General features: G+C 38.9%; 1 non-coding gene across 1 annotated transcript; it reads left to right on the top strand.

The window, feature by feature from the left end:
- Nucleotides 1-990: 990 nt before the first annotated feature.
- LOC123636159 lies at nt 991-1,093 on the top strand. Its single transcript, XR_006734367.1, has one exon. It is a non-coding gene; the product is annotated as a U6 spliceosomal RNA (small nuclear RNA).
- Nucleotides 1,094-7,812: the final 6,719 nt, after the last annotated feature.

Here is a 7,812-nt window from a genome sequence, read left to right as displayed (position 1 = left end):
ATGGGCTGTTTGTTAGCCTTGCTCGCGACTGTGGCCCTGATAGGATTTGTGGCCCTTACCCGTATGGCGCGTCGCAATCGGCGCAACCAAATGTTGCTGCAACAAGCCTTTGCCGCACTGCAACTCGGCCAGGACCCCCACGTGTGGATGGCCAGGTTATAGGCGTTCCGCGACTTGCCTGCTCTCCCCCCTCTCTCGGCTGTAAGGTACCTCCATGACGGGAATGCGTGGGTCCCGAGCCTGGAGGCACACCGGTTGGTGCCAGGCCGGGAGGCAGCCCGCGTAGCCTAAGACAGAGGCCTTACCCACGGCCGCCTTTATAACCAGCCTCTGCACGCCTCCGAGTTCGCTCATTGCACGAGGCGAGGTGGTTTCAAGTCTGGCAGGCCTTCTTAATTAATAAAGCAGGGGGAGATGTGGGGAGCGCGGACACCATTGCAAGATGGCGCCGATTTCCGGTGGCCTGGCTGAGGTAAACAAGTGTGGCGCATGCGTAGTACGTCTGTAGGTCTGTTACATAAGTATGCATATGAGGTTTTCTGACTCGGCCTATTGGTGACCGCTTGTGATTGACTTTGACCTATCTCTGTTACTTCCTGGTTCCCTGAGGGTATATTACTGTGTGAAAGCTTGTGCTCAGGGTCTTCCGCATCTTGAAGCTTAGAGGGATCCCCAATAAAGCACTGTAGAAGAACTCCTGTTGCCGCGTCTTCCTTGCTGGCGAGGCGGGCGCGACAACAATACACAAGATATGGAACTGACATATATATATGCACGTACACATATATATGCACATGTATGTACACACACCAAATTTTCTTTATTCATTCATCTATTCCTGTACACAGACACAATGGAATATTATTTAGCCATAAAAAAGGAGGATATCTCAACTGAATTATTGCAAAAGATTCCATACTTGTCTTCCAGCTTCTCCTTATCCCTACATATTGTGGCCACAGTAATTCTTTTAAAATGTAAGTCACATGCTTGCTTCTGCAGCACATATACTAAAATTGAAACGATACAGAGAAGATAAGCATGGCCCCTGTGCAAGGATGACACGCAAATTCGTGAAGCATTCCATAAAAAAAAATGTAAGCCAGATCATATTACTCTGTTCAAAACCTGCAATGGTGCCCCATTTTATTCAGGGTAAAAGCCAAAGTCCTTAAAAGTGTCTAAAGGGCCTAATATGATTTGGTCCTCTCTAATCTTTCTCACCTTCTTTCCTATTTCTATCCTTGCTAATACGACTTGGTTTCCTTTCTGTTAATCAAACACATCAGGTATGCTCTTATCTTAGGGTCTTTGCCCTTGCTTTTCTCTTTTTCTAGAGTCTCTTCCCCTTCCATGGATAACTACCTCACCTCCCTCAATATTATCTTTGCAATTAGTCCTACCTTAAACACCCTGTTAATACTTAGAGTTGGCCCTGTCCATCATCCCAACACCATCACTTCAAATCCTCCTACCATGCTCAATTTTTTCTTTCTTTCACTGCACTTCTCAACTTTTAAATCAAAAATTTATGTTTTTTATTCATTATCTGTCTTCTCTATATAGAATATAAACTTCATGAAGAAATTATTTTGTTCTCTGATGCATCACAGAGTAAGTGATCAACTAATATTTGTTGAATGAATAGAGGAATAAATGAATGAATAAAATAAAGTAGACTAATATCCCACCTTGAAGTAGAAGGGATAGCAGCCTTCTCCTTTTTTCTTTTTCTTTTTTTTTTTTCATTTCAATAGATTTAGGGAGTACCAGTGTTTTTTGTTACATGAATGAATTGTACAATGCTAAAGTCAGGGCTTTCGGTGTACTCATCACCAGAATAGTGTACATTGTACCTGATAGGTAGATTTTTAGCCCTCACCCTTCCACCTCCCCACTTCTTAGTTTCCAACGTCCATTACACCACTTTATGACTACATATACCCATCGTTTAGCTCCCACTTATAAATGAGAACATGTGGTATTTGTTTTTCCTTTCCTTCCTGAGATACTTCGTTTAGGATCATGGTCTCCAGTTCCATCCAAGTTGCTGCAAAAGACATTATTTCATTCCTTGTTATGCCTGAGCAGTACTCCATGGTGTGTGTGTGTGTGTGTGTGTGTGTGTGTGTGTGTGTGTGTGTACAGACCACATTTTCTTTATCCACTCATCAGTTGATGGGCTTTTAGGTTGGTTCCACATCTTTTCAATTGTGAATTGTACTGCGATAAACATACGAGTGAAGATGTCTTTTTTATAAATTGACTTCTTTTCTTTTGGGTAGATACCCAGTAGTGGTATTGCTGGATTGAATGGTAGGTTTACTTTTAGTTCTTTGAGGAATTTCCATACTGTTTTCCATAGAGGTTGTACTATTAATAGTTTATATTCTGTCCTTTCTTCTTTATCTTCTTTCTCAGTCTCCAGAGGACTAGGTGGGCTGTGAGGGGGAAGGGCTTCTTTGGTAAAGACGGGTAGATAAATACAGTTGGAGAGGTTTTTATTGGAAGATTTTAGGTCTTTGTTTTGTTTTGTTCTTTTTTTTTTTTTAGTAGACAAAAAATTGTCTATTAAAAAAGACAATTTATGGCATACAACATGATATTTTGATATATGTATATATTTTGGAATGGCTAAATCAAGCTATTTAACATATTCATTACCTCACCCACGTATCATTTCTTTGTGGTGAGAATGAAAGATTTTAGGTTTTAAAGGATATTCTATCTTTTCAGTTTGGGGGGCTGTGAAGTCTGGGGCTATTGGGGGATGTTAGGGCTTTTGTGTTTTCTTTATCACTCTGGTTTTTAGTTTTGTGATGCTTCTATTTGGAAGGCACCTTCTAAACTAAGTGAACCAGAGGAGCTAGGAATAAGTACCAAAAAAGCAGAGGAGAAAACAAGTTGCCACAAGGAACTCAAGGGAAACAGGAAAAGAGAACTTCAGGTTTCCAGCCTCATTCACTAATTAGGAATAAGGATTAAGATTCAAGGTTACTAATGAGACTGGTAATAAAGATTATGAATTAGAGTGTCCCTTTTTTTCTCAGGGTCCTGGAAACAGCAAGTGGGGTACAGGGTAAACCCTACAGCAATTGTATAAACAAATAAATTAATTCCATTATCATGCAGGTTTTTTTAATATTCTTTCACACACACAATGTCTTCCCTAATATCTAAATACCAGTGAGGGGGTCCCTACCTTCCAAGATAGAGGTGCAAATATAATGAACCACAGATGTATTCATTATCTAATGCCATGTAAAAAACTACCCCTAAATTTAGTGGCTTAAGACAACAGTAAACATTTATTATCTCTCATAGTTACTATGATTCAGGAAACTGGAAGCAGCTTGGTTGGACAGTTCTAGCTCAGGGTTAATCATGAAATTCAGTCAGATGTTGGCTGAAGCTACAGACATCTGAAGGCTGGACTTGGCTGGAGGATCTGTTTCCAAGGTAGACCCCTCACATGACTAGCTTGTTGGTGTTGGCTATTAGCAGGAGGCTTCAGTTCCTTCCCACATGAGCCTCTCCAGGGGATATGTGTTTTCGCCACATGGTAGCTGATTTTCCCCAAAATGAGTAACACAAGAGAGCAAAGGACACATAAGAGCAAGGCAGAAGCCACCAGGCCTTTATGTATGACCTAGTTTTCTGCTGTACTCTACTGATCACACAGGTCAGCTGAGATTCAGTCTGGGAGGGGAGTAGGAAAGAGTGTGAATACCAGTAGGTAAGGAACTTTGAGGGCCATCTTGAAGGCTTACCATATGGAAGGCAAAATAATTTCAATCCACTCAAAGTTAACCCAGAAAAATCTTTCCCTGTTTATGCCACTTCAAAAAGAGAGAACATTTGTTCCCCTTGTCTTGCCTTTCCATCTCTAGAGAGCCCTAAAACCTCCAATATAATATCATCTTAGCATCTGGAGCTGTTAGCCTACTTTGTGTTAGCAATGTATTTTTCATTCTAATGGTGGATCACAAACAATAAAGTTCTGACACATCTTGGGAAAAGATAAGACAATATAGCATCTTCTTGATTCAGCAGGGTAAGAAAGTTGATGATCTACCTTTCTATGTTAGACTTGACAGACCTTGAGAAAAGGGAACAGATATTTAAATACTGAATGTAGACAAAGGAAAAAGATTCATAGGGCTTGGTTATGCCTCTATCTACAGTACATAATTTACTGTCAGACCTCAAGAAAGCACCTAATGTCTTTGTATCTTGATTTTCTCATATGTAAAAATGTAGATGATACTACCATGCTCACATGTATAAAGAATGAAGTCTGAAAATAAAGTGGGAACAGAAGTCTATTATGTATGTGTATGTGTATATATATGTATACATGTAGAAAGAGAGAGCTCAGTTCCCAATTTATATTTAGACTTCACAGTATATACACACATACACACACATACATATATATGTGTGTGTTTGTGTGTATATATTTCTTGACTTGTATAGAATATGCATTTACAACAATGAACTTGACAAAATTCCTTATAGACATAGACTATTCATATTTGGCAGCATCACTCACCTCTCACTGTATCATTACTTCAATAACCCTATAAACACTGAGACTTCCTTCTGATTTTTAACATGCCTTGATTCTCACTACTGTGAAACAAAAGCTGATGTCATAAACACATTATGTTACAGTATCACTAAGGGCCAGACCCCATTCTTAATTACATAATCCCTAAGGTGCTACCAGCCTTGCTAACCTCAAAAGAGCCATTTGGAGTTTAAAGAAAGAGCGGGAGGGGAATGAACAAAGGCCTGAAGCTACCAAAATTCTTCATATAATTTTCATTATTAATCTTTGGCAAAGAAACAGTTTGGAGGTGGGAGTAGGCAGTGGATAGCATTAAAATAATCAATTATTATTTATATCTTCCCAAATATCATGGCCTCTTCTAATGACAAATGCTTAGGGGGAAGAAAATCATCCAACAGACCCCATTTCCCCCTCTCCAACATCACACTAAGATCTGAAACCCAAGAGCGTAATTTCCCTGCTAACTAGCTGTCAAGCACCTACCTCCAACAAATGGCATCATCATTAATATTTTCATGCTGTTTTCATCTGTGAGGTCTTTAATCCATAAGAACAACCACATAATGATTATAAAATCAAAGAGATCTTGTAAAAACCTATGTGCTTTTATTGTAACAAACGCGTCACTAGAAAAAGATCAGTCAAAAGTATAAAGGTACCCTCATTTGAACTTTTTCTGTGCTTGAATGAGAGTGTTTCTCTTGGAACATTCTCACATCACACTTCTGTTTCTTGTGGCAAAATGAATGGGCTGATGTTGCCTTAGAGGCTTCCCTGTTTCCCTTTTCCTGTCGCTCTTTTCTTCCTTCCATGGACCCCTTTTCGTTACCTTGGAGACCCACGTGCTGTCTTCTGCATTCCACCTACTGTGTAGTCATGTTCTAGACCCTTCATAATCTGCCTTCCTACAATTACAGTATGTTTTTCGTAAGACTTACTTGCTTTGAGAGGCTGGCCAGGTGGGTGACTAATCTGATCATCTGTACTAAATGCTGAATTAGTCCTCATTCTCTCTAGAATTGTTTTTTAAGCAGAGGTTCCTAGAGATGCTATCAACATCTCAGCCAAAAATATTGTAGGTATTTTGGTGAATAGTAAGAGAGAATATAATAGTATAACCAGACCTTTTAAAACAGTGAAGTCCATTGGGTCATCTTACTTGGCCTAGGGAGCTGCTGTAGGAAAGCTACTCTCTCCCTGAAAACGTCCTCCAGAATAGAAATGTAGCCCCAAACGAGTATCTAATGGCTTCCCATTGCACTTAAAATCTATACACCTTTTTATGGCCAAAAAGATCTGGCCTCTCCACGCATACAGCCAATGACTCAAGCATTAAAAAAATGATCCATATAACCGAAAACATTTGTACCCCTTAATATTTTGAAATTAAAAAAAAAATCTGGCCTCTACCGACCTGTCTCTACCTCACACGCTACACTCCAGCTGAACTGGCCTTGAACATGCTGAGCTGCAAACTCATTCCTGCCTTAAGGCCTGCAGTACTATGTTTCAGTTCTTGGCATGCAAATTACTCTTCATCACTTGTTTCCTGGCACAAATGTCACCTCATCATACAATCTAAAGTAACTTCATAATCACTTTCTAGTACATCATCCTATTTTATTTCTTCATGGTATCAATCACTGTGTGAAATTCTCTAGTTTATATATTTGTTTACCTGCCCCTTCCAGGCCCTTTTCTAATGTACTTTCACGTTCATCACTGTATCCCTAGGGTTTTGCCCAGAACCTGGTACATATTCAATGTTCAATAAATATATGGTGAACAAATGAATGAATAGATGAATACAAGCATAACTTAACCTTTAAACTTAAATAATTGAGGAAGAAGTCCTTGTAGTAATATGGGGAAAGCCTGGGGTGGGGTTTGGGGTAATATCACTATAAACCATGTAACTAACTTATATTAATAAGATTTTTATTGATCACAGACCACAGCAAAACATTATAAATACTGGATTCATAAAGACTCCATTTGCCTCTTTCAAAAACTGTCCTTCTGATGAGATGTCACAAATCACAGACCACAGCAAAACATTATAAATATTGGATTCATAAAGACTCCATTTGCCTCTTTCAAAAACTGTCCTTCTGATGAGATGTCACAATGAATGCTAGTATCCCTTGAGAAATCCTGCCAACAGATCTCATGTTCTGTCAATGTTAAACTGCATTTCTCTTTGGCCAATTTCTAGCTGTTATAGATTTGTAGTCTCTATTGCTAGGACTTCAGAAGCCAATGAGCAACTTGCCTGTCACAAGATCTAACGAATGATCTCTCCCCTCATGCAGTGTAGCTAAGCAGAGAAGCAGCTCTCATAAGAGAATAACCAGCACAGCATGGAATATTGCTAAAGCTATAGTTTTTTATCTAGCAAAGTCTCAGTACCCTGCCCCCTGCTAAAATAGCCTAGAAATTTTGTTTTCTACCAGGCAGTCTCAGTTTAGTTGGTTGTAGCTTAGAAGCAGACGTCTGAGAATAGTCTAGTAAGCCTGCAGTCAGATGCTTTTGTAGAGCTCTCCTCTCAAAAGGTAAAATTGAGTCAAGTCAATGGATTACAACTTCCTGGGGTTGCTTCTGTCATCTGTCAAATACTACAATTCATCCTGATTTGCTAAAGTGAAATTCCAAGGATTGAAAAAAAAGGGTATCTTTCATTCTAAGAAATACTAAATGAACTTTTTTTTTTAAATCAACACAAGTCAGTATGAGCTAAATAATATAACCTTCCCTTTAAGAAAAACATGTAGCATGAGAAAACCTTATTTTCAAAGAACTACAATAAAATTACTTGAGACCACGTGTCCTAGGAAAGCTTGATTATTAAACCTTCCAGAGGAACTATTAACAGTTAAATTACAATATTCTATTAACTGCTATTCTTCAATTATTTCACCATTAAATTTATTTAAGAAAATACACATGATTCCACCTTGGCCTACAAAACAAAAACTTCTTGGTGTTTTGAGGGGAGGGAAGAGTAAAAGGGAAGTGTCTTTTTCATCAAATCTCTTATACTACCTCACTACTCATTAATTTGGTCTCATATGTATCTTTTTGTGCTTCTGCCAAGATTATTAATCTCAAGGGTAAGATTGTTTCCAGCTACCATGTACTGTAAAACAGTAAAATTTTTTCCACAATTCATGGACCATTTACAATCTGCAAGGTTTGGGGTGGGTATGAAATGTATTCCTGCCAATGGATAGCCACATCAG

The sequence above is a fragment of the Lemur catta genome, chromosome 3, assembly GCF_020740605.2.
Source record: "Lemur catta isolate mLemCat1 chromosome 3, mLemCat1.pri, whole genome shotgun sequence".
NCBI lineage: Eukaryota > Metazoa > Chordata > Mammalia > Primates > Lemuridae > Lemur > Lemur catta.
This window is presented reverse-complemented; position numbering and strand designations above follow the sequence as displayed.